This window comes from Callorhinus ursinus, unplaced genomic scaffold (assembly GCF_003265705.2).
Source record: "Callorhinus ursinus isolate GAN/ISIS: 27379988/994484 unplaced genomic scaffold, GSC_fseal_2.0 scaffold12, whole genome shotgun sequence".
NCBI lineage: Eukaryota > Metazoa > Chordata > Mammalia > Carnivora > Otariidae > Callorhinus > Callorhinus ursinus.
The window spans coordinates 55,537,109-55,564,957 of NW_027397074.1; the positions used below are offsets into that span (position 1 = coordinate 55,537,109).

Sequence of the window (27,849 nt, forward strand, 5' to 3'; positions counted from 1 at the left end):
GTGACTTCTTGCTCCCTCAGTGCCCCAGAATTCAAAGCCCAGGAGGAGAATGAAAAGTTTTCCTGCTACTTACCTTTGCCTATAGGTATATATTTTTCTAACTTCATCATTTCATTGAGATTGTAGCTTTGAGTGCCTCTACCTTTCCCATATCATCATATCATGCTCATTTATAGATTGTTGTACTATGATCTTTGTTCTTTCTTCTAGTATACATGTAGGGCTTTTCTCTTTTCTCTATTTTTACAGTCCTAGCTTGGAAGTTTGACATTGTATTCCCATTCTTTTGTTGTCATTGCTACCCTTAAATTTTAATATGTATACTTAATAATATCTTAGTCTTTCTGTCCTCATTTAGAATAACACAAGCACATTAGATCAATTTAACTGTAAATCTTCTCTTCCTATCTTCCACGTATTTTTATTTAGCATTTTAAGTGGTACCTTTTTTCTTAAAATAAACTTTTAATTGAAGTATAATATACATAGAGAAAAATAGATTTAAGGTTCCAGCTCAGTAAAATTTACAAAGATTTTACCCAGTAAACACAGCTGAGTAATCACTACTCAGTTAAGAGAGTATTTCTGAAGTAGAATATTTATAGCATCACAGAGACCTTGTATACTCTCAGTCATTACCTCTCTCAAAAGGAATGATGATTGACTAATTTGACATTTTTGACGATTGACTAATTTGATTAAGTTTTGGTTTTGAACTTTATTTAAATAGAATAAATCAAATATGTAGTAAATACTCTTGTGTTTGGCATCTTTACTTAATATTATTAGTGAGGTTTATCCATATTTTTGTATGTGGCAGTAGATTGTTTATTACTGTAAAGTATTCCAATGTATAAATGTATATTTTTATCCATTTTAATCTTGAGGGGTATTGGGGTGGTTTCCAGTTTTTAGCTGATACTAATATCAACTATTCTGATGTGATACTAATGATGCTGGGAAAATTTTTACATATGTCTTTGGTTGCATTTTGTGTGCATTTTTCTGTTGGAGTAGAATTACTGTAACATAGAGAAGCATATGCTCAATTTACCAGACATTGCCAAGCAGTTTTTCAAAAGTGATTATTCCAATTTACACTCTTAGATAAAGTGTTTGAGAATATCAGTTGCACCATATCCTTGCCAAGATTTGGTATTGCCAGTTTTTTTCATTTTAGCCATGGTGGGTATATAGTTGTATTTCATTGTGCTCTTAATTTGCATGTCCCTGATGAATAATAACATTGAACAATTTTCAGATACTTAGTAGCCATTTGTTTATCGTTTTTATTTTGAACTCTCTTTTAAAGTGCTTTGCCTCTTTTAAACACTGTGTTTTTTAAAATTATTGATTTTGGGGTGCCTGGGTGGCTCAATTGTTGGGCGTCTGCCTTTGGCTTAGGTCGTAATCCCAGGGTCTTGGGATTGAGCCCTGTCAGGCTCCTGCTCAGCAGGAAGCCTGCTTCTCCCTCTCCCACTCCCCTGCTTGTGTTCCCTCTCTCGCTGTATCTCTCTTTGTCAAAGAAATAAATAAAATCTTTAAAAAAATCTTTTATTAAAAAAATAAAAAAATAAAATTATTGATTTGTTGAAGTTCTATATAAACTCTGGATGCAAGTCCATTTTCAGATAAATATGCTGGGAATACATTCTCCTAGTTAGTTCCTTGCCTTTTCATTCTCTTAATAGTATCTTTTCATAACAAGTTCTTTATTTAATGTAGTCTAATTTTTCATTTTATCCTGTTTGCAAAATCTTTGCCTACACCAACATTTTTATCTTTTAGAGGCTACATTGTCTTGCCTTACACATTAAGGTCCAAAATCTACTTGGAAGTGATTTTTTCTGCATGGTGTTCAACATGGGTCAGTTTATTTTTTGAGGATGGATTTCCAATTAATTTAGCTCCATTTTTTTTGAAAAGGTCATCCTTTTCTTCACTGTGCTGCATGCAGTGCCATCATTTTCATAAATCAAGTGCCTCATAAATGTTAGCCTATTTCTGGGCTGTCTTTTCTATTCTGTTGGTCTTTTTGCCTATCTTGCACCAATACCACAGTGCCTTAATTCCTATAGCTTTAAGGTAAGAACAGGTTTGTTCTGTTTAACAATGTCTGCTTATTCTTTCCCCTGTGTATTTTTACCTAAATTTTGAATTATCTTTCTAATTAAAAAAAAAGTCATGCTAAGATTTTGATTGGAATCAAATATCATTAAATTTATAGATCGGTTTGGGAAAACTTGAAATCTTTACAAAATTGAATTTTATAATTTATGAACATGACATGTCCCTCAATTTATCTAAGCCTTATTTTCTCTCAATAATGTTCTATAAATTTCTTTATGTAATACCACTTTTGCCTTTTTTTGCTATTGTTGTCATGCCACCTTGTTTTCTTGTCTCTCCCCAATTAACCATTTTTATATGTTTTACATAATTATTTGGATCTACTAATCTACTTTTTTTACTCACCATTGATTTTTATATTCTACTCTTTCCATCTATGGTCAATTTCTTTCCTAGTGACTGTGTCTTTTATTATTTATTTCAGAATGTGTTCAGTGTGTAAACTTTCTCAGTCTGTGTTAGTCAAAGCAATTTTTATTTTGGTTGTTCTGTGAATTTCTTTTTTACTTGGATTTATGATTCTAGTATTGACAGTTATTTTTCTTCTGTACTTTGAAGACATTTCATTGTCTTCTGATTTCTTTTGATACTAATAAAAATGTTCTGTCTGTTATATAGTTCTGTTGAAAGCAGCTATCTTTTTCCTGCAGATATGATCTCTTAACAATATCCCCTGTACTTGGTACTCTTCAGATACTTTATATTCTTCAAATTCCATCAAATTCTCCTTGTGTTTTGTTTTCATCAATTCTGCTAAATATGTGGTAGTTTTCTTCAATCTGAGAATGTATTCTTTTTAAAAAAATTTTCATTTTGGAAAAATCTTTATATAGTATTCCTTTAAATAATGGTTCTCCTTAATTCTGTTTTCCCATTTCAGAATTCCTATTGGACATCAGTTTTTTTCTGCTGAATTCATCCTCCGTGACTTTTAACCTATTTTTCATATTTTCTGTCTCTTTAAATAATTGTGTGGCATTCTGGATAATTTTCTTAAATATAACTTCCATTTGCCTTATTTCCTCTTTTGCTCCCTATTCTAATCACCAACCCAACCACTGAATACATCCACTAGGTTTTTGTTTTGTTTTGTTTTTGTGAGAGAGAGAGAGAGAGTGGGCAGGGGGATGGGAGGGTGAGGGGTGGGGAAGGGGCAGGGGAAGAGAGAGAATCTCCAGCAGGCTCCAAGCCTAGCACAAGCTCAACATGGAGCTCGATCTCAACCCTGAGATCATGACCTGAGCTGAAATCAAGAGTCACATGCTTACCTGACTGAGCCACCCAGGTGCCCCTCACTAGTTTTTTATTTTAATTTAAATAACTAAATGTGCAAATTTTGGAATTCTTATTTGGCTCTTTTTCAAGTCAGTCTGCTGTTTTCTTGTAACTATTGCTTCATAGTTTTATGTCTTTTGTTCATCTTTTCAAAAAATTTATATGTACTAATTAAAATTAACCTTTCAGTTATATTATTTTATTTTATTTAGATCTTGAGGTTGGAATTTTCCTGTTCGTATTGTTTTCCATCTCTTCCTCTTGCTAGTATTCATATAAGTTATACCTGTGACTTTGAGCTTATCTTTAACAGTGGTTAATTTTATTGGAGGATTTGTTTTATCCTGCACTGTAGAAGCATGAGTCTGGTAGTGTTTCATTCAATTCTCTCTACTTCTGGAAATTAAAAAAAAAAAAAAACTTCTTGGGCTTTCAACAGAAAAAAGTATAAAAACTTTAACCTTTTTTGTGTATAGCTTATAGTTTCAGTTGTTTGGAGAAATTGTTTTCACCCGTGTTGGGAACGGATAGCAAGTTTTAGTGATGCCTGAAGAACCAGAGGACAGAATTTCTCTAGTTCCTGTTCATGAGCAGGGTTACCCTTCATGGATCTTGGCTTTATATGTGGGCTTAAAGGTCAACTCTCTACTTTGTATTTTCCTGAGACCGCTGATGTGTTCATGTGCAAGCTTTAAATTCTCAGCCCCTGCCATTAAAATCTATATACTTTAATCCTAATGAATTATTTGACTTTTGGTTCAAATTAGTGCTTTGAATACTTCTTGTTTCTGGAGCACTGGGTATTCCATTCCTTCTTTCCTTCACCCCCTCCCACCTTTCTTCCTTCCTTCCTTCCCATTTGACCATATATTAAAAATATTTTGAATACATTTTACCTAACATTTTTATATGTTTGGAGCATGGCAGTTCAAGCATATTGATCAGATGTCCTATCCAAGACTCAACTATGTAGAAAACTAGGTAGATAACATCCTAACCCTATAATTTATGTAATACTGAATTGTATATTTTTGGTTCTTAAATTATATCATTATTTCATAAACTACTTTTTATAATTATAAACTTATGAAAAGTCACTTAATGTTAGATAATGTGTTAGTATCTGTTTTACATGAATAATGTTCACTCTCCTAGATCTTATTGTCTAGTTGGGGAGAAATACAGAAATAAGTAATATTATACATAAATGACAACTACAGAGTGTTTTGAGGGGCTGATTTTATATTGGAGAGCTTTTCAGGAAAATCTCTCTCAGAAGGTGATATTTAAGCTGATGAAAAGAAATTCACCAGCTTAAAAGGTGAAGAAGAACATCTCAGACAGAAAGACCATTGTATGTAAAGGTAGGAGAAAACTTGATACCTTTGAAGAACTGAAGTAAGACTAGTATCATTGGAGTGTACTAGGAAGAGGGAGACTTCCCCGTGGTGAAACTAGGAAAAATTGAGAGTCAGGTCATTCAAGGCCTGGCTGACCTTGTAAGGAATGAGTTTTGTTCTGAATGCAATGGAAAACATTAAAAGGATTTTACATAAATGGTGGTGTGAACTTATAAAATATCATTTTGATTGCTGTTTGTAATAGAGTTGAAGGGAAAAAAAAGGAAGAAAAAGTTAGGAGGTTGTTTCAGGGGTCTAGGCAAGAGACAGTAGTGAATTGAACTAGAATGATAAAGATGGATAGAAGTGGAAGGGAGAGAATGGCATAATACGAGATTATATAAAAAATTCTACAAGTGATAAGAATGAATCTAAGTGTGCATCTCTCTAAGGCTTGATTGAGGGGTCCATTTTAGCATATACATTCAGGGGTTTTAATCTGGACTTCAAAGGGCTTTCAAACTTTTGAAATTTAAGTTTTGAGTCTATGGGTCTATGTGAAGTTTTCTTGGGAGATAGTCCAAACCTCTTATTCTCAAAGGATCTATATCCCCAGATACCAAAAACTCCTGATTTAGGGGAGTTGTTTATAAATATTTTTTTCTCTCAGGTAGTCTTTTGATAAGGATTTTCTGATAAGACAATTAAAAATAAGCAAGAAACCCTTGGCAAGAACCTAGGAAAAATATGTTCTATATAGGCATGATATTAAAAATATTTAGAAACTGTATTTCACTGACATATACCAGTCAGAATAGATAGCACAGAATGGATATGGGCCATAATCAACAGCTGTTTCATTACTGGTATACTGCAGCCAGAGTCTATCTTGTCAGTTAAAGGGAAGATTTAGTTGTAATCAGCCATGAAAAGTATAGTATTAAAATCCATTTATAAAAATTGAGGAATGATGTCTACATACAGGATAAACCCATCACTCTTTATGGTAGTAGGTCGTGGTTCCACATTAAGTAGCTTATCTTCTAAAACAAAATTGAGTTACAGAACAGGAAAATGGGTTAAAAATACTATATATATCAAGAATGTATACTATTAAATTCAAGTAAGTTGTGCTTTTTTTTTAAATCTTCACATTCCATAAGATTCATCCAACAGAATAGAAAGTGGACTCAAATAACTGAAATAATTTAAAAATAATGAAACATAATTTTAAAAACTGATTGAAAATTATTGTTTCCAAGCTTTGTTCCAAGGAGATATAAAGTAAAAGGCAATTAGAGCACATGAAGAAAAAGTGTTATGCTGGATATAATTTTTCTTTTTTTTTTAAGATTTTATTTATTCATTTGAGACACAGAGATACAGAGAGAGAGAGAAAAATCATGAGCAGGGAGAGAGGCAGAGGGAAAGGGAGAAGCAGGCTCCTCGCTGAGCCAGGAGCCCAATGTGGGGCTTGATCCCGGGACCCTGGGATCATGACCTGAGCTGAAGGCAGATGCTCAACCATCTGAGCCACCCGGGCACCCCTGGATATAATTTTTCTTTATCTGTTCTAGAACTTTTCAATAACTTGAGAGGTATTAAGGTCTTAAGTCATGAAAGTAGTACAAGTAGGTTTATTTTACAACCCAAGTTGTAAACTGAAAAAATGTATAACAGAGAAACTGAAACCAGACACATGTTTTAAGACTATATTTTAGACTAATAGAAGGAAAGAGTAGCCTAAATTCATAAAAAGCCTAAATGATAAGCTATTCTTGAAGATATATACAGTCTTGTTTTTCTTAAGTACACACAGTTATTTAAACAAGTTGTTTTTAAATCATTTTAAGCAGAGCTCCTATGGGTCTTCATTTAAAGAATTAATGAGGCTGACTTGTAATTAAAAACATCTCTTTATGTAAATATTTGTTAAAAATCTATAAATGATTGTTCCTAGGTTATTTAGAAATCCAATATCATCTCCTGTAATTTTGTCTATATTGTTAATTTGATTAACAGTTGCTTTTTCATAGTACATACCCCAGGTTTAATTACCATAAATCTTAAATTAGTATTGTCCAAATTAATAAGTTTTGACTATTCTTAAAAATGAATTTCTTTGAGTGAAAATAATCTCCATCTACAAAAACTGATGAAACATTAATCTCTAGGAAAACATGTTTTTGGCATAATATTTTTTTTTTTTAAAGATTTATTTATTTATTTTAGAGAGAGAGAGTGAGTGTGAGTGGGGCAGGGGCAGAGGGAGAGACCGAGCATGGAGCCTGATGTAGGGCTCAATCTCACGACCTTGAGATCATGACCTGAGTGGAAAGAGTTGGACACCCAACTGACTGAGCAACCCAGGCACGCCTTGGCATACTGCTTATCATAAATTGTCTTGGCTGTGGTAGACTTGAGAGTTAAATATGTCAGCCATGTGAACTTAAGCACACCTTTCCTTCCAAATATATATTTATATCCTTTCATTCATTCAGTAAATATTATTAATGTTCCTTGGGTGACAGGCATTATTCTGAGTACAGATGATAAAGAAGAGGACAAAACAAACTCTTTACTATGATGGAATTTACATTCCCACTGTCTAATGAGAAAAGACAGATAACAACAAGATAAATAAATAAAAATATTAGATGGTGAAGAGAGCTAAGAAGATAGTTATGGAAGGGGAAGAGCAACTGTGTTTAGGGGATTGGAATTTAGGTAGGGTCACCAGGAAAGGACTTACCAACAGGGTAAATGAATAAAAATTTAAATGAGGCGATAGAATAAGATATGCTTATTCTTAGGGAAAAACATTCTAGCATAGGAAATATAAGTGCCAAGATCTTGAGACAGTAGCTTATTAGAAATGTTAGAGTCATAACTAGGGGTAGGGTGAATGAGAAGGAAAGCAATAGGAAATGGGATCTAGAGGAAGCTGCGCCAGATGTCATGGGGGCTTTATAGACTTTTATGACTGTGATTCTTGCTCTGGCAGATAGGGAACCATTGGAGGATTTAGAGTAGTCCATTGACATTACCTGCCTGTAGTTTTAGAGAAACCACCATTCTTGCTATGCTTCAAGTAGACCAAAGGGAAACAAAGGGCAGAACCAGTGTTGGAATTACAGAAAAATTACAAAGATAATACAGTTTCTGTATATCCCACACCCAGTTTTCTAGATTACTAATGTCTTACTGTTTATATGGTACATTTGTTATAATTAATGAGCCAATTTGATACGTTATTATTAACTAAAGTTCATACTTTATTCAGATTTCTTTAGTTTTTGCCTAATTTCCCTTTTCTGTTCCAGGATCCATCCAGGATACTACATTACATTGAATTGTTATGTCTCCTTAGACTCTTCTTAGATGTGACAGTTTCTCAGACTTTCCTATTTTGATGACCTTGGCAGTTTTAAAGAGTACTAGTCACTTTGAAGAATGTCACTCAGTTGGGATTGGTCTGATGTTTTTCTCATGATTAGACTGGAGTTACGTGTTTTGGGGAGGAATAGCAGAGGTGCAGTGCAATTTTCATCACATCATCTCAAGGGTGCATATAATGAACATGACTTATCACAGTCGATGTTAAACTTAATCATTTGGCTAGAGTAGTTTTTGTGAAATTTCTCTAGTGTAAAGTTACTCTTTTTTCTTCCTTTCTATACTGTGTTCTTTGGAAGAAAGCCACAAGGTGCAGCCCGCACTTAAGGAGTAAGAAGTTAATGCCTCACTTCCTTAAGGGTTGAATATCTACACAGATTATTTGGAATTCTTCTCTGTGGGATGTTTGTCCTTTATCCCTATTTGTTTGTTTGTTTGTGTAATCATTTATTTATATCAGTATGGACTCATGGATATTTTGTACTTTGGGTTAAAATCCAATACTACTTAATTTTGTTGGTCAGTTGTTCCAGCATTAACCACTGGGAACTCTCAGTTGGCTTCTATGTCCCTTTGACATACCACCATATGTGTGTGTAGGTGGAAAGAGAGAGAACACATGAGTGAGTGAGAGAGTGGAAGAATGAGAGAGAGTGAGAGAGAGTACTTTCTTACTTTTTGACACTGTAACATTCTTTAGGCTTATCTTTAATGGTCCCTGCTCCAGTCCAAGAATTAGCCATATCTCCAATTAATTCTGGTCTCCTTTGTTGGAGAATGTATTTGAAACAAAAATCTTGGTGTTGGGTATGCTCATTCCTGCTGGGGTGTCATTGTTTCTGGTCCTCTTAGATAACAGAGCAAGGAAATATATGCCTGCCTGCTAACCTGTGTATATATGCATATATATATAAATATTTTTGTATGTAGCCAACTGTGTTTCTATTAAGCTAGACATGAGTTCATACTAATGTCTCCACTTCTAATTCATTACCACATACCGTGTTGTTCATTCTAGCCATGTCCTGTTGCTTATTGGTGATTACCTGCTCCAACAATGGGAAACCTGGGACACACCATCTGCCATCCATGTACAAAATTGTTCAATTCCAGTATAATGTATAGCAGTTTCAGAATTATTAACCTATACCACCGTGGGATATAACTTTATTAATAAAGTACAGTGCTTATATACTTGTGACTTTAATCTTACAGACTCTATTCATGTCTCAAGTTACTTAAGTCAGCACCTTTGCCCCTATCCCTTTCAGTGAGGGCATTTTATACATTTGTAATACACTTAGATCTTTATCACATTCTATGCTCCATCCTGAAATCTTCTGACCTCCTAAATGTTTTTTTTAATTAGCATGCATTAAGGTGTTGTGAAGTTGTATGGGTTTTATGCATAGTGTCATATATACACCACAATAGAATCATACACAATAGCTAAAAATCTCCTGAGCTTCATCTACTCAACCCAACCCCTCTATCCACCACTTGATACAAACTCATGATTTTGAACTACAGAGTACAGGGCTTTAAATAATCATCTTACTCATTTGTATTTATGTTTAAAAGTTTCTTTAATAAGAATATAAGGAAGAGGAGTATGATTATGGTTGTTCTGGTTATATGTTGCTGCTTAACAAATCACCCAAAATTCAGTCATGTAAAAGAATGTTTCCGTCCTCCTCTCTCTCTCTCTCTCTTTTTTAATCACAAACTTGCAACTTCTGCAAGGCTTAGTGAGGAAGGCTTATCTTGATTCTTCTACTGTATGATCCAATTTTATCCTTTTGGTGGCTAGTCTACTTGTATAAAGATGTTACCCAATGAAGATTTTGGAAAGTATGTTCAATGCAATAAGTATTTATTGAGTACTTACTTTTTATGTATAAGGCATTCTGCTAAGCAAGGTGATAAATACAAAAGATACAAAGGTCAAGAAGATGTGATTCCTGCCTCCAAGAAACTTGTAGGACATATTAATTTTGATGGAAATTTAGAGGCTATAACAAAAACCAAAATAGCAGTAGCTTAAATAAGATAAGGTTGTTTTTATTTTTTAAGCTACAATCTAGAATAAATGGTCCAGGGTCTGTATGGTGCCTCCATGATGTCAAGGACCCAGGTGTCTTCTAGTTGTCTATGTAGTTGCTTCACAATTCCTAGGATCCAGTTGTTCACAAACACTGTCACATTTGGGTGATGAATGCCAGAAGAAGGCATGGAAAGAAAGCATACCATTCTCTTTAAGGTCACATATGGAAATCGCATATATCACTTCAGCTTGCATCTCCTTGATGAGATTTTTGTCATATGACCACACCTATATTCAAGGGAGGATGAGAAAGTTGTATTTAGATGGAAAGCCTATTCAAAGATTATATTACTGAATGTAGGTGGGGAGAATATTTCCACAAAGGAAGTATAAACCATTTTGAAAAAATGACTATGATATAAAGAAGAATGAGATAGGCATTATTAAACTGACACAAACAGTATGTTTTAGGAATTTAAAAGAGATAGAAATTAATTTTGGATTTTAATAAACAAGAAAGTATAGGTACACTAATCTGAACAACTTAATTATGAATAAGAATTTGAAAGACTGAATTCTGGTTAGAGTCGGAAAGATACAGAGTTAAATTTGGTGAGCAGAAACTCCAGTTGAGTTTTAAGTCATGCTTCAAGAGTGAAAGTTGCTGAAGATAAAGCTAGAAATGAAAGTCAGCAGCCAGTTGTAGATGACTTTTAATTTTAGGATATATTCTGAAATGAGGTTTGTGGATGGGCATTGCTAAATGTATAGCACATAATAGATTATTAATAAATATTAGATTTCCTTACTTAAAGATTTAGATTTAATAATTTTACTGAATGTGTCAATTATTTTTAAATAAAGGAAGTAACTTTTATATAACCTTACTTTGGAGAAGTTGCTTCAGTAGTGGACATCAGTCCTCCATGGCCAGTTGGTGTCTCTCTCCCTGCAGCAGACACAGGGCAGTTGGCCTATGTTCACCCCTCTCATGACCCAGTAGAAGGATCCTGTACACTCCCAATGGAGGGCAGAAATAGCAGTAGGGTTGGCCAGGTGCCATATGTTTATGCAGAACATAAGAGCAAATATTGGGCTTGAAAAAGGAAAGATATTCCCAAACAAGGTGATAAGTCCAGTAGAAAATATGACGGCTCTTTTTCTCTTGGTAAGGAAGTGTTCCAAGTCCCAGTCTTATGTGGCTGAGTGGGGGCTGAAAGCCTGTATGCATGAGACTGATTTTCTGAGCACTACTTCTCACCATAATTTTAGAAAAAGTGTAAAGAAGCTGATAAAAGATAAATTACCTGGATGCACTTTAAAATAATTATTTGGAAAAATGTCAATAGACAGTACTACAGCATAGATCTTACAGAAATAGCATATTATATTACATGTGAAAATTACAAATAATTACTAAACATTATATCATATATATCTTCTTTTAATTATAAAGTTTGAGCTTGATTTAAGTACTATGGCATTGAAAACAAATTATTTTTCTGGCACAGTATGATTCACTGACTTTTTCTGTGTTTTTTCGTTTTGGTATTGAATTGATTTCTGCTTTCATCTTAATATTTCTTGTATTTAATTTTAATTTATTTTGCTCTTCTTTCTCAAGGTGGAAACTTAGATTAATTATTTGAGTTATTTTTTTTTCCTTTTGGGGGTATTTGTTCCTTTTCTAATATAAACATTTAATACTATAAATTTAATGCTTTAATAGCAGCCTACAAATTTTGATATATTGGATTTCTGTTTTCATTATATTAAAATTTTTCTCATTTCCCTTGTTTACTAACACGTGTGTTTATTGTTTAATTTCTGAATATTTGGGTTTTTTTCCACATTTCTTTCTGTTCTTTATTTGCAGTTTCATTCCACTGTGATCTGAAAATATATCTTGTATAATTTCAGTTCTTTTCAGTTTGTTGAGGTTTGTTTCATGGCCCAGAATGTGGTCTGTCTTGGTGAACATTACATTGTATTTGAAAATAATGTGCATTGTGCTCTGATTGGAAGAGTGTTCTATAAATATCAAGTAATATAATATTCTTCAGGTCTGCTATATCTTTATTTATTTCTATCTACTTTTTCTGCCTATTACTGAAAGTGGAATATTGAAGTTTCTGACTATAACTATAAATATGTCTATATTTCCTCAGTTCTATCAGCATTCTTTAATGTGTTGTGAAGTTTTGATTTTGGGTGCATAAGCATTTAAGATTGTTATGACCTATGTAATGGTGGTGAATCTATACAATTTGTTAATTCTTGATGAATTGATTTCCTTATAATTATGTAAGTCCTACTAATATTCCTTGTCACTGAAATCTGTTTTTATTTGACATTAAGATAGCCACCTCACCTTTTTTACTTAGTGCTTACATGACTGACTTATCTTTTCTATCTTCTTATTTTTACCCTATGTATGCCTTTATATTTAAAATGTTTTGCAATTTCTATAATTGGTTCTTACTTTATCTTCCAATCTGACAAACTTTACCTTTTAATTGGGATTTTCAGATCATTTAAATGTAATGTAGTTACTGTTACTTACATTGTTTTAAAAAAATTTTATCTGCTATCTAGTTGTCTCATCTATTCTTTGCTTTCTTAATTTTTTTATTATGTTTGTGTTTTATAAATTTTCACTATTGGATTATTAGTAATACACTTAAAAGCATTTTTTAGTGAATGCTCTAAGATTTGCAATGCAAATTTGTAACTTATCACAGTCAACTGCCAAATATGACTATTTCACTCCATGTATAATTTAAGCAGCTCACAACAGTACAGTTACATTTGCTCCTTCTCATTTTTATGCTATAGTTGTCACACATTTTACTTCTTCATATCTTACAAACCCACAGTTGTGTTACTATTTTTGCTTTAGAGGGTCATTTATCTTTAAAGTGATTGAAAACAAGAAAAAAAAAGTCTTTTATGATTACCTTCATTTTATCATTTCTGGTGCTTCATGTTTCTTTGTTTACATTTGCATCTGGTATCACGTTTCTTCTGCTTGAACTTCCTTTAACATTTCTTGTTGTATATTGTATTGACAATGAATTCATCTTTAGTTTATCTGAAAAGAAGACTATTTTGCTATCATGTTTGAAAAATACTTATACTAGGAATGGAATTCAGAATCAATAGATTTTTCTCTTTCAGTGCTATAAAGATTCCATGCTGTTGTATTCTGACTTGCTTAGCTACTGATAAGAAGATTGTGGTAAACTTTATCTTTGTTATCCTCTCTGAAATGTTTCATTTTTCTCAGCCTGCTTTTACATTCTCTCTTTTTTTTTCAGCAGTTTGACTATGGTATGTCCATTTTTGAAGTTTCATTTTGTTTTTGGGATGTTTTCCCACATCTCTTAAATTCTTTATTCTGTGTTTTCCAGTCTTTTTAAAAAAATTCTGTTACTCTTTTTATTTTTATTATTATTTTTACCATTTCCATTAGATATTAGTTTTCAATTGTCTGGTGAAATCCCTTATCTGCTCATACATAATATCTATCTTTTCCTCTGATCATTTAATATGTGCATTATGGTTATTTTTATGTTCTTGTCTGATAGTTTCAACTAATGGGTCAACTCTAAGTATGATTCTTTAATTGCTTTATCTCTTCACAATGGGTCATTGTTCATGGGGTTTTTTTGTTTGTTTGTCTCATCATTTTGCTTGTCTCATAATTTTTTATTGAATGCTATCATAATATATAGAATAATAGAGACTGAGGTTAATTGTATCTGTGCCAGAAATGCCTCTTCTTTGTTCTGATCCTTAGATTAGATTCAATCTAATCAGGAATTGAGCAGGGTTTAGATTTTGTTGTTATGATTCCCTTCAGTGCAACACAAGCTTCAAATTTATCCAGTGGTTGGGAAGGAGTTACCTTGTGTTTTTGTCAGCATTCTTGCTCTATTCTCAGCTTTAGGAGTTTTTGCACACATGTTATAGAACCTTTGTCTATGTTTTTGACCCTTCTCTTGTGGGAGATGGCTGTTGCTGTTACTTGGTATTAGTTTCATGTTAAGGGCCAGGAGGAGTTTCCTTTTCTACTTTTTTTGTGTGTATTCATCTTCAGTGTTTGGCATGCTTTGTGTCCCTGGGTCTCAAAGGTGGATCTGTGCTTTCATTCCTTCCCTTCCTTCCCTTGGTAGCCAAATCCTGCTTTGTATTTGTGGCTGATCTAGGGCTGAGATAATTCCTTGCCCCTTGTCTGGTGCTGGCTAATCTCTGCTTGCTATTGGTGTTGGATCCTGGGGTCAAGAGGCTTTTCTTTTCTTTTTTTAGATTTTATTTATTTATTTGAGACAGGGAAAGCACAAGTGGGGAGAAGGATCAGAGGGAGAGGGAGAAGCAGACTCCCTGCTGAGCAGGGAGCCCGATGCAGGTCTCTGTCCCAGGACCTTGGGATCATGACCTGAGCTGAAGGCAGACGCTTAACCAACTGAGCCACCCAGGTGCCCTTCAAGAGGCTTTTCTGTTCTTCCCTGATGGCTATAGAGTTTTTGATTTTATACTTCTCCCAGCAGCAAAGGATCTTTGCCTTGTTCTGTGACTGGGGAGTATTTCCATCCCAGTCCTGGTGGCTGTGAGTTTTGAATCTATCCTATAGGAAAAAAAATGGGTTTTTACCTCTATCCCAGGAGCAGAGAGAGTTTGCTGCTCTTCTCTAAACGGCTTAAAGCTTTTGCTTCCTAGAAACATAAAAGACTTTTGCACAACAGCTGATTATAGGCCTAATGTCTGTGCCAAGTGGGGAGAGCTCTCTCATCAGTACCCCCCCACCCCGAGTCAGTCTTCCTCAGGAGCACGTGGGGGGAAAGCCATGGAAAAAAGCTTGCAAATGAATGCAAACTCCCCTTGTTTCTCGGTTACCCATTATAGAACTGACATGCCCCCCATAGTATTCCTTTAAAATTTTATTAAAATTTTAGCTTATTTATTTTTATCTGCTTGTTTGAAGGCTATCTCTTTCTCTTATGCTTTGACATGGGTGAAATGGTTTGTATGTGCATTCTCTCCTCTTGGCTTTGTCACTCTGTAGAATTTAGTTTTCTTGGTTGCCTGGAGACCTCAGCTCTCTGATGGGCTTCGGAAAAGTTATGATTTTGTAGATTATTTGTCTTTCTCTCCTTATTAGTGTGAAACCAGCATTTTCTTGTGGCTTTCTACATCTTTGTCCTAAGTAGAACCAAACTAATTATAGTAGATTCTTATTTTCATGCTATCTTAATGAAACATTAAACATTTTCTTCTTATTTTATTCAGAATTTTAGTTGTTTTCAATGGAAAGGTCTTCAGGGTGTTTAGTTTTCTATGCCACTGGAGTAATATTGCTTAAGTCTTAAAATTGATAGTAAAACTATATACTTAAATATCAGTGCTAAATATAAGGACAGTCACTGAAGCTTTATAATTACCATATATAATTTCCAACCCATTTAAAAAACACATGGAATTTTACTAATTTGACTAAGGGCAGGGCATGTAATAACATTACTTTTCATCTAATTAAAAAAAAAAGACTTGTATGTATTATTTCATAGGACCCCCTTGAATGGGAAATGTTCTACACATGTTTTTTTAATTTTTTTTCTAAAATTAGATTTTTCTAGAAACAGCATAAGATTGTCTTCTCTAAAGACAAAAATGGGAATTTTTCATTTCTCTTAATGACTGTACTGGAGAAAGAACAGCATTTTGATTAGGCTGTTCATTATTAGTGTTATTATTCATCATTAGCTCTTCAACAGCATTTCTTAAAAATAAAAATCTAACATCAAGGGCAGATTATTCTACTGAATGGTGGGATTTTTGGTACTTTTTTTTCCAGGAAAAGTATTTTTTCTGACCTTTGCTTTTAGCACTAACAGAAATGTCTTTTAAGTGCTATGAAAATCTATTGTACTTTCATGTTTGTGCTATACAGTTCAAAAATGCAGTCAGTGTCATTTCCCTCTTTGCAGTTATTTTGCTATAGAAATAATGGAGAAATGTGTTACCACAAAGTCATCTTTATGTCGATGAGCTGGTAATGGTGATAAAGATCTTGAAATATTTAGTTAATTCTCAGATTTTACTTTCAGGGTATTTACATTCATCACACCTGGATACAATAAGGGTAACATAGTTATCTTTGATTTTTCTTAAAATTTTGAATTGTTTTAAGAAAAACATATATATAATAATTCTCTCATAGAAGCCTCAAGCTCTAAAATTCATTGACTCTCTAGTATCAGTTATTAAAAGGGGCTTAGTATATGGTGAAGCTGTCTTAAACCCTATCCCAAAAGATTTTCTAACGGAAATATCAGTATATGACAGTTCCCTAGCATAGAACCACAAATAGTGAGATATGATAAAGCTTCACTGTCTTCTGTAGCATTCTTCCTGGAAAAAAAAAAGAATCATCTCTCTCGTACAGTATGATGAACAATTTAAAATCATACTGTTTGTAAGTTCTCTGACAGTAAGAGGAAGCCATTGGAAAGTTTAAGACCAATCAGAGGATTTGATTTGCATTTCAGAAATATAACTGTGATATCACTGTGGTAGATAAAACCACATGAGGCAAGATTTATTCATTCTTTCTATATTCCCCAAACAGTAATATTAGAGAATGGGTGCTGTGTTGAGCACTAGGAATGTAATAATAATAGCCAGTGTAGTTTACAGGTTAGGGGAGGAGCTGCACAGAAATCAAGCAAAGATATACCCTTTAGAAATTAGAAACTCAGTGAAAGAAAGGATTTTATCTAGTGGTCAGGGAAGGACACTTAGAACTTTCATTGCTATAAACACCATATTATGTGTGACAAATCTTGCAACTGATTATAGCAACCAGATTGTCATGGCACTTGAGCTGAGAATGTTGAGGAGCTCTCACATAATATTCAATCTGGAATTTGTTCTATTACACCCTAATCTAGAACATTTATTAAAACCTTTTCACTGCAGGTGTATACAGAAAAAATATTTTCATAAAAAGAATTTTTTGAGACTTGAGTTGAAAAATAGTGACACTTTTGGAGGTTATTGCATTTGTATGAATATTCAGATAGGAATAGAAATACTTGAAGTCTGTAATTAAGTATTTAATTTTGAGCAATTTCAAAGCTGTGGAAAGATACTGCACTGAAGTTAGCATAGGAGGCCTGATACAACAGAATAACCAGATCTGTATGAACTGGTAGAGATTACAGTGAACCGTGGACTGGTGTCATATACTAAAGTGGGTCAGGGCATAGTTTAGAAACAGCTCTCACAAAGAAGTCTCCATCATGGAGCAGGGAAGACATTTTACAAGCTTCTCTGGTCAGTGATGGGGCATATGTGTTTCAGAACAGAACCACAACCTATTGTTTCTTATTTTACTGTATGTGTACCTGTGGTTTCCTTCTCTAATAACTATATTTTATTTTATTTTATTTTCTATGTGTGATTTTTATTTTATTATGTGTATCTATCTATAGTTAAGTTATATAGTATAAAAATTATTTAGATTTTATAATGTAGGTTCTGTTTTTCTTAACTAAAAATTTTTAAATGACATTTAAGTAATCTTTTACCAACTTACCTTGATTGGTTAGATTCTGTAGCAATTACATACACAAAGTAGGCAACACCTTTTACCTAATGGTATATGAGCAAGGCCTATTCCTGTGTGGCATGTTGGAAACTAGTTAATGTTTGTTAAAGGGATGTTTATGTCTTTTGGGAAGTGTCATATTATACTGCTAATAGTGTTGACTTAGTCTCAGATGGTTTGGAGTCTAATCCTGCTATTTGTTAGCTTGAACTTTAGGCAAGTTACTATCTAATCTTGCTATCTCAGTTTCTTCACATTTAGAATAGGGAGTGAAATGCTACCTATATATAAGCAGGTTGTAAGAATTCAATGAGATAAGTCACAATCTCTGCCACGTATTATTACTCAATGTTTTAACTTCTGATTATTTAGCAGAAAAAAATGTACATGGTTTCCCTAAAGAAAAATAATTTACTGTCTAAGTTCAAAAGTAAAGTTGGGAAAAATGGGCTCATTTTGCTCTGATTTAAGTAACAAATATGCGTTCAATAACAAGGTCATCTCATGATGAAAAGGAGAAAGAAAAAAACTCTAAACTCCGTGTAGTTCAAGGAGTTTCATGTAAAAGCTTTTGGTAATCACAATGGGGATATATAGATTACATAGTATACATATGGTGTTCATTTTTAATGTGTTTATCTAGTTGACACTTTGCTAGTTTTTATTAGCATTATCGTTTGGATGGTTATGAATATCTTGGTTGAAGACCAAAATCTCTTAGCATGATTTTACTTAAGTGATTTTCTTCAAGAAATGTTTCAAAAATCAAAGTTTACATTTATAAACTAAAATACTGATAAAAGACAATAAACAACCAATATGTAAATGAGTTGCTGTTCAGTAAAGTGTTCCCATTAAAATTAATTTCTTATCTAGGGAGAGGAATGGTGAAGAAAAAGAGCATAAAACTATATAAAAATTCTTGTTTTTTAAAAAATTTAAAAATGATGTCAGAATGCAAAAATGATGACCACTATTTTATTTCACTCTTAGATATGTTTGAAATGTATCTGAATATTTTTTAAAGATTTTATTTATTTATTTATTTATTTATTTAGAGACAGAGTGGGGGGAGAAGAAGAGGGAGAGAGAGAACCTCAAGCAGACTCCATGCTGAGGATAGAGCCCAATGCGGGGCTTGATCTCATGACCCTGAAATCATGCATGACCTGAACTGAAATCAGGAGTTGGACACTTAACTGACTGAGCCACCCAGGTGCCCCAAAATGTATCTGAATATTTAGGAACACAGAGAAATCTTGCTATTGCCATGTCTAAACTGTTTGGATATTATAGGTGAAAATGCTCTATAATGAAATTAACTTTATTTTTAAATTATTTGTACTTCTCCTATGTTAGAATATTTTAAACACCTTGAGAGGAGTGACTATATCTTACTCATTTTGTATTTCCTTCAGGTTAAGGCATATAAACGTTTGTTCAACTATCACAAGGTTCATGACAAATTACACCAAGTTTTACTCTAAATAGAGTGTGTTCTAATTGGATTCTAATGTAAATAGTTACCAAAATATCTTCATTTAGAATTTCACTAAGAAATAGATTTTTCTGGCACTATTAGGAAGATGGAAGTACAGGATATTTTTAGCCTGTACTGACAAGGTTTTCAAACTGATATTTATTGACCTTTTGTATATATACTAGCTATTGGAAAGGTTGAAAAAATATATTTCAAAGACCTGTAGTACAAAATGGAAAAGAAAAGAAACAATTTAATTTTTCACAGCTATAAAATAATGAAAGCCAAATTTCACTTGAAACAAGGTATATATTATTTATTTTGAAAATAATAAAATTGAACAGATATGCATTTAAAAACTTGATCTTCATGTGCAGTCTGTATTGTGAGTAAGAATTGGTGCTGGGGTTGAATTTGGGGAAAAATATTTGAGTGAGGTATGAGCATTTAATTAAAGTTAATATTTTGATTGTATTATTTGTGTGCAATAGAGAAAAATGTATAGAATAATTATTTTGGCCATTATTTCAAACAGAATACTTGAACTCTTTTAAAGTTTTTTTTTCTCTTTCAATGTTGGTAATAACTTAATTTTCCTGTTGAAAACAACATCACTAATGTTAGACCAGGCTAACCACTGTTATTACTATGAAATTTGGTTTAACCTTTTTTTCATCAGAGCTCCCTTTAAAAAAAAGAAAAAAAAAACTTTTTGCAGAAGCCAACAGTTCATTAAGACATCATGACTTTTGCACTCTTTTCCTCAAAATTTTTCTCTTGGCAATGGAGAATAGAATTTTTACTGAATTTTGATTAAGTGGGTGTAGAAATGAATCTAATGCCTTGCCATTTTTGTTTTATTTGGAAAATGTTAAGCGTTCAAAGTTTCATAATACATTCCAAGTGGCTTTTATATCTGAAAAGAGTCTTAAAAGTGTTCCTAACATCCTACTTTTACTTTCTCTAGGAAATGTTTGACTCTATATACAACTTAAAAAAAAATATTGGGTCAAATGCTGAATTCTAACTAACATTCTTTATCATTGACAAATATTTCAATATTGTCTTTTCTGTGAAAAATGCTAGTGTCATGTGGAAAGACAATTACATCTCTCAGCCCTACAAGACTCAGTCCTTATATTTCTTCTGGGATCATTTCTGTCTCTCTTAATTTACTTGTAGAAGTGGATATAGCAACTAAGACCACAATATAATTGTATATCTTGCTGCTATAAGAGGATTTTATTTTTAAGAAGACATTATTTTCTGCTTCAGGGTAAAGGTGTAAATATTTTTTAGTGTCATATTTGTCCTCAATCCCCCTGTGCTACCTAGGTATCTGGTTTTCATTATTTTTGATGAGGAGAGCACTGCTCCTAAGCCCAAATAAAGAAGGACATGTGAGTACATTGGGTTGATGTTACAACTCAACATTTATGCTTATTATTAGCTGTGACTTTATACATCCAGGAGTCCACATAATTTGCCATTTCTGAAATCTGAACTCAGATACACAGGACAGTTCTTTAAACATAGACACAAGGGCGCCTGGGTGGCTCAGTTGGTTAAGTGACTGCCTTCGGCTCAGGTCATGATCCTGGAGTCCAGGGATCGAGTCCCGCATCGGGCTCCCTGCTCAGCAGGGAGTCTGCTTCTCCCTCTGACCCTCTTCCCTCTCGTGCTCTCTATCTCTCATTCTCTCTCTCAAAAAAATAAATAAAATCTTAAAAAATAAAAAAATAAACATAGACACAAAAAATCACCATTTCAAAATGATTATTTTAACCAAATGCAACTGGAACTCTGCAATTTTGAAATGTGTCACTTTCCCCCAAAGGAACTTCTGGGAACATTGCCCAAATCAGACTTTTATCTTCTGAAACAAAACTTGAAATTTAGTGAAGATGTATTTCTTAACATACATACATATCATTATATGAAAAAATTAAGGACATCACATCATCCCTAAATTTTAAATGAGAAAAGGAAATTTTCTTTAAATTGAGAGTTTCCCCTCCAAAGACCTAGTTATGAAGTATTCCATAGCTAAGGGAAACATGTCATTAGATGACAAATAGAACTTTTTTCAGAGAAAGAGATATTCGTATCATTATTTCTTAACCTTATTAAAAAACCTCTTGATTTTTATCTAAATTTAGATAAGCAAAGATAAAAAATAAGTGGTTTACTTGTTTCATTTATAAGGAACATTCTGTGTATGCATCTAATTTTATCTGTTTATCTGTGTTCACCCTTATTAATCTTACATCAGTCAGTACACCTTGAGTACTTTGTAATAATCACATATAACAAATGTGAATAATTTCTATACCTTTAAGTACCAAATATCTTTGGTCATATGTAATCTGTGAACTCATAGTTGTGAATATCATTAAAATGAATTATTTGGAAACTTAACATTTGTGGATGGATTCCAGGGAAGGCTCAATTTACTCTAATTCTACTGCATGAAGGCTGTCAAAATGTCTTATATCTTAATTCCAATATTTATGATCCTTTTTAGTAATTACTGACTCACTAGGGACAAAATGATGACAAATTAGGTTATGTTGTTATGGATTCAGTGATACAAAACATAATTTTCACAATTTGTATTATATACCAACATAAATTAAAATTCTTAAAGTACTATTTCCATCTTGCTATACCTCTACTCAGAAAAATTCTGCTAACCTCCAAGATTCTACAGTGAAATCATTGCCCTGATACTAAAGAAATTTATTTTACCATGTGCCTAACCTGTATTTTCTATTCAATTTTTGGCCATATTCCTACATAAATTCTCACAAGTAGTCATATTTATTTGTTAACTTCTGAACATTCAGTCTTCATATTTAGTTCCCCAGTTCATCATCCTTGGTGAATCAGGTGTAGAGACTGGAAATTCAGCACCCTGGATAGTTATGTAGTGTTGAAGTCATTGACTTCCTTTGATATAGAGGGAGCCTTGCCTAACCAGTCTACCCACTGCAGAATCTGCCCAGCTCTCGCAAGTGCCATGTCTGGTTCCTCCAGAGTCACTGCTATGAAGAAGGTGGTTCAGTAGTTCTGGCTGGAAGCCAGACTTGATAGCATGAAGGTTTCTTAGGCAGCTGCAGATTTGAAACAATTCTGTCTGTAGAATGCTCAACATGACCCCCTGGTGACTGGAGTATCTTCAAGTAGGAATACCTTCAGACTCCAGAAAGTCTGTTCCTTTTTGTAGTAAAACAAATCTTTGGATGGTTTTCTAAACCACTTTTTATGAACCAGTGAATATTCAAGAGAACTAAATTTGAAGCCTATACAAAAGCTTATCAGTATAACACATGCCATACTATATAAACTCCTGCTTTTGTCAATCCTTAACATCTACCTCTCTGAATCTTCATAAATTTCTATTTCACAAGGCTGATTATTTTATATACACTGGCGGCAGCATACAATAAAATACTTAGTGAAAAAAATAGAGTCATCCTTGATAACCCTGCTCTTTCTAAAAAAATTTTATTACACTATAATTAACATACAGTGTTATATTAGTTTTGAGTGTACAGTATAATGATTCAGTAATTCTATATATTGCTTAGTGCTCATCAAGATAAGTATATTCTTAATTCTCTTTATCTGTTTCAGCCATTCCTCCACCCACCTCCCCTCTGGCAACTACCAGTTTGTTCTCTGTTTTTAAGAGTCTAGTTTTATTTGTTTTTCTTTTTTTGTTTGTTTTGTTTCTTAAATTCCACATATGAGTGAAATAATATGGTATTTGTCTTTCTCTGACTAACTTGTTTCAGTTAGCATTATATCTTCTAGGTCCATCCATGTTGTTACAAACGAGAGCTTTCAGTCCAGAATTTTTGTGGATCCCCAAAAGACCAATTTATGTTCTTATCTTTACCTTGAGTTTAATCCATGAATGTCAAGGAAAGCCTTTTCTCTTAGGTGTTTGCATTCCAACTAATGCTAGCAGTAATGCATCTCTTTTACACACACATTGTCTTTATCTGCATTGTAGTCTCTAATATTTTTGACAGAGATCTATAGTTTATAAAGCCTTATTAATTTATTGGGGAAAGTCCAACTGCACATGTGTATGTTGGACATAACTGAATCTCTTTTCCCTGTTTCAAGATGAAGAATTTACCTAGATAGTTTTTCTTAGCTTTCCAGGTTGTATTTATATCTAACCTGGCTGCATCTATTTTTGTAGTCAGTTCTGTTTCACTAAATTACTCTTTATATTTTTCCTTTCTCTTGATTTATCTCTTCTTTTTTTTCTGTACTCTTTACTTTATCGCCTTTACTGGGACATGGATTTAACCCGGTATCCACTTATTTTCTCTTTTCCCAATCACCCTCTCAGTTATCACAGATTAGCACTCAGAAACATGTTTTGACATAGAAAATTATCACGGTCTTCCTATAGTCAAAGTTGTATAAAGGAAATAAGGATTTAAAAATTTATACATTTTAAACTACTTTTACATTAGCAATACCAGGGATGTTAAAGAAATATAGTGCATTACTTACTGCTGAATAACTTGCAAACGAACTAGAAATATAAGGAAGCAGGCCCATTGATTTAGGAAAAAAAACATGAAGCGGACTAAGGACCAAATACTATTAAGAAATGGCCCCTGGGTAGGTTTTTATTGACATGGAAATTTTAGTTCTCTTATGAAATTTCTAAAGTCTGTCTTTCCTTGCATGTAATTGATTGAATTAGCATTTAATTAACATTGAGGCTTTTTTAAAGATTTATTAATTATGAGAGAGAGAGAGAGTACAGGGGGAGGGGCAGAGGGAGAGAGAGTCTTAAGCAGACTCACCCCTAACATGGAGCTCAGGGTGGTCTTGATATCAAGACCCTGAGGTCAGTGGAGGATAGTTGGAAGAAAGGCAGGCAGGGGCAAGAGGCCCCTGTCCTAAGAGGTACTCTTAAAAGGAAAAAGAGCCCATTCTGATATTCTACACCACCCTGGAAGGAGCCCTCCACCCTTTCCCCCATGAACAACTACCTGGTAGGTACATGAGCGCACGGACAAAAACCTGATTGGATGACAGGTTCGTGGAGGGTTAATCAGATTAAAACCACCCGCCAACAGTCTCACAAAAACTTCTAGACTTAGAAACTCCAATGGCAACTCTCTCAGGTCCCCTTCGTCTTCAGCAGCTTTGTACTATAGCTCAACAAGCTTTGCTTTGCTGCCCACCATTCTTTGTCTGGTCTCCTCTTCATTCTTTGAAGTGGCATGACCAGGAACCGCAGGCACTAAAGGAAAAGAAATCCTGAAACAAGATCATGACCTGAGCTGAAACTGAGTCGGATGCTTGACTTTGCCACCCAGGCTTTAAAACCAAAGCCTCTACGTAGGATTTCATCAGTTGAAAGGAAAGAGTACAACTCTGTTCTCATCATCTTCCCCTGTCCTCTATCACCCCTACTCCTTGATCATAGGCCAGTAGGGCTCCTCAAGTTCAGGGCTTCCTTTCAACAAATAGGAAAACTGTGTAGGGAGAGGTTTAATTCTTGCCAGGCTGATATGAGATGTTTATCCTATGGACTATAAGTTGATTTAAATGTGAAAGGTCTTCCTTGGAGAATCAGAGTCTTCTGTATAGGATCCTTCTATGTAGGACCCTTCTATATTTAATCCTCCCACCAACTTGGATGGGGCTTTCTGTTTGAGAGGTCATTTCTTTATGTCAGAGGGATTATGTAGCATGGATATATTTTCAAATTGTTCACCTTTACCTTCCCCACATTTTTTCTTTGTGTAATATTTCTCTTACATATTTACCCACTTTGGGCAAGTATCTGGATAGGCAGGCCTCTGAACACATTGCTCAGGCAAGACATTACAAGATAGTTGATGATTCATTTTTATTCACTGGTCGGTTTATGCTTGCAACTAACATGTCTTGTGGTGAGTTTTTTAAAAAGCCTTATATAGGGAAAGTATAAAAAACATTAGTGAGGCATACATTTAAATTTGAACTTTTTGAAAAGATCTTAGTACTTAATACATGAGGTGATGTAAACTATTAAACTTAGAGTCAGCAGATATAAAATTAGTTCCACACAGTAGCTCATCTTCACCTGAATGTCACATATAATGACATAATGTGTAAGTGATTTTAAACTGTGGAGTGCCATAAAATGTGAAACTCTGAAATTATTGTTGGTCATTGTTAGTAATATGTTTTTGTTCAGACAAGGCTATTTAGAGCAAAGTATAGTGGCAAGATTTAAGAAAGTTTCATTATGGAAATGGGTTTTGATATAGGCTGCAAAGAAAATAAGAGTTGGATAATCTGTGGAGAAAGAACAGTTTTAAAGGTAGAGGAAATTGGATGATCACAACCTCATATTGGGGAACAGCAAGATAAATGGTCAGCTGGTATGAAGAATGTGTTGAAAGAAGTAAGAAAACGTATACTTACCTGTGATTAAAGAGATGTTTTTTCTAGAGAGATTATAAAGATACATTAGATTGCTATGGCCAAACGTAAAAAAGAGGGAAATATGAAATATACATTAAATTGCTCCTAATATCAACTATCAGTCAACATTTTAAAATGCTTTTTTTTAAGTAGGAGGGGCTAGTTCCATTTACTGCCTCTTGTAACACTTTTAACAACCCTAGAATAAAAGGTATATTATTTTCCCAGAATCACACATAGACTGAAGCTTAGGTATGTTGGTTAATTAGCTTAATGACAAAAATGTTTAGGTATAGAACTTGGATTTGAAATCTGGCATTTTTGGTTTGGAGTACAGATTCTCTCTTTTTTTCTTTTTCCCTCTACTCATTTTTAAACATTTTAATTCCAGTGTACTAACATACAGTGTTATGTTAGTTTCAGGTGTACCAGATAGTGATTCAACAGTTTCATATATTACTCAGTGTTCATCAAGATAAGTGTAGAGTACAGACTCTTAAACATAAAGCTATATTGGCTCTCTTGACCAAAAGACTAAATGATAGTATGTAGAAATAATGAATAATTAGCCTCCAAAACTCACACAGCTTTAATCATTTTTAAAGTAAAATATTATACTCTCAGAAACAATATAGAATATTTTCACTCTCACAGGCTTAATCAATTTTAATATTGTAACTACATTTGTTTTACATTATTAAACTAAAGAAAATATTACAGTTGTAGTTAATGACTTCTGGGAATTCTTCCTGATCCTAATTTCCTCACTTCCTAGAAGGAAAAACTACCAAAAATTCAGTATTTATTAGTCCCATGCAAGATTATTTTTCAAAAATAAATTTATTCCATAAACTATTGTCTGAAAATAGTAGATGATATTTTTTACAAGTTTTAAATGTTATGTGAAGGCATGCTATGTTCAAGATATTTTTGAGGTTAATACCTGATTATATATATAGCTCTTTGTTCATTCATTTTAACTTATGTAGAGTCTTCTATTTTATGAATGGACCACAATTTTCCTAATCACTCACCTCTAATGGATAACTAAACTGATTCCAGTTTTTCTGTTTTATAAACAATGCTGTCATGCATACAAGGATTGAAACATCTTCAGATTGGGTTACTACTGTTCTGCATGTAGAGAGCTTAGAAGTTGCCACTCTATCATAACAAGAAGTAAATACTGAACAGACTGCAATCAGCAACTCTTCTTGGATCTATAAGAGAGTGGAGAACACAGTCAATCACTGTGCCCTGTGATTGTCCTCCCAAGATTGGAGAGACAGACAGGTGGATACAGGGATCATGGCTTCCCAGAGCAGAGACTTATCAGTGGAAAGTGTTAGGGTAGTGAGGTTGAACATTTTTTCATGTATCTTTTAGCCATTCGTATGTCTTCTCTGGAGAACTCTCTGTTATGTGCCCATTTTTTGACTTGATTATTTGGTTTTTGGGTGTTGAGTTTGAGAAGTTCCTTATGGATCTTGGATACCAGCCCTTTATCTGTAGTGTCATTTGCAAATATCTTCTCCCATTCCGTGGGTTGCCTTTTTGTTTTGTCGACCATTTCCTTTGCTATGCAGAAGCTTTTTATCTTGATGAAGTCCCAAAAGTTCATTTTTGCTTTTGTTTCCCTTGCCTTTGGAGATATGTCTTGAAAGAAGTTGCTGTGGATGATGTCGAAGAGGTTCTGCCTATGTTCTCCTCTAGGATTTTGATGGATTCCTGTCTCACATTGAGGTCTTTCATTCATTCAGAGTTTATCTTTGTGTATGGTGTAAGAGAATGGTCGAGTTTCATTCTTCTGTATATAGCTGTCCAATTTTCCCAGCACCATTTATTGAAGAGGCTGTCTTTTTTCCATTGGATATTTTTTCCTGCTTTGTCAAAGATTAGTTGACCATAGAGTTGAGGGTCCGTATCTGGGCTCTCTTATTCTGTTCCATTGATCTATGTGTCTGTTTTTGTGCCAGTACCATGTTTTGGTGATCACAGCTTTGTAATATAGCTTGAAATCAGACAACGCGATGCCCCCAGCTTTGTTTTTCTTTTTCAACATTTCCTTGCCGATTCGGGGTCTTTTCTGGTTCCATACAAATTTTAGGATTGTTTGTTTCAACACTTT

The 27,849-nt window shown here is 33.7% G+C and overlaps 1 long non-coding RNA gene and 1 pseudogene across 1 annotated transcript in view; both read left to right on the plus strand.

Moving 5' to 3' along the window:
* LOC141373894 (uncharacterized) overlaps positions 1–27,849 on the plus strand; it is a 533,790-nt gene that overhangs the window by 175,626 nt on the left and 330,315 nt on the right. The gene's annotated exons all lie outside the window — the stretch shown is intronic.
* Positions 22,294–22,520, plus strand: LOC112825115 (guanine nucleotide-binding protein G(I)/G(S)/G(O) subunit gamma-5 pseudogene; annotated as a pseudogene).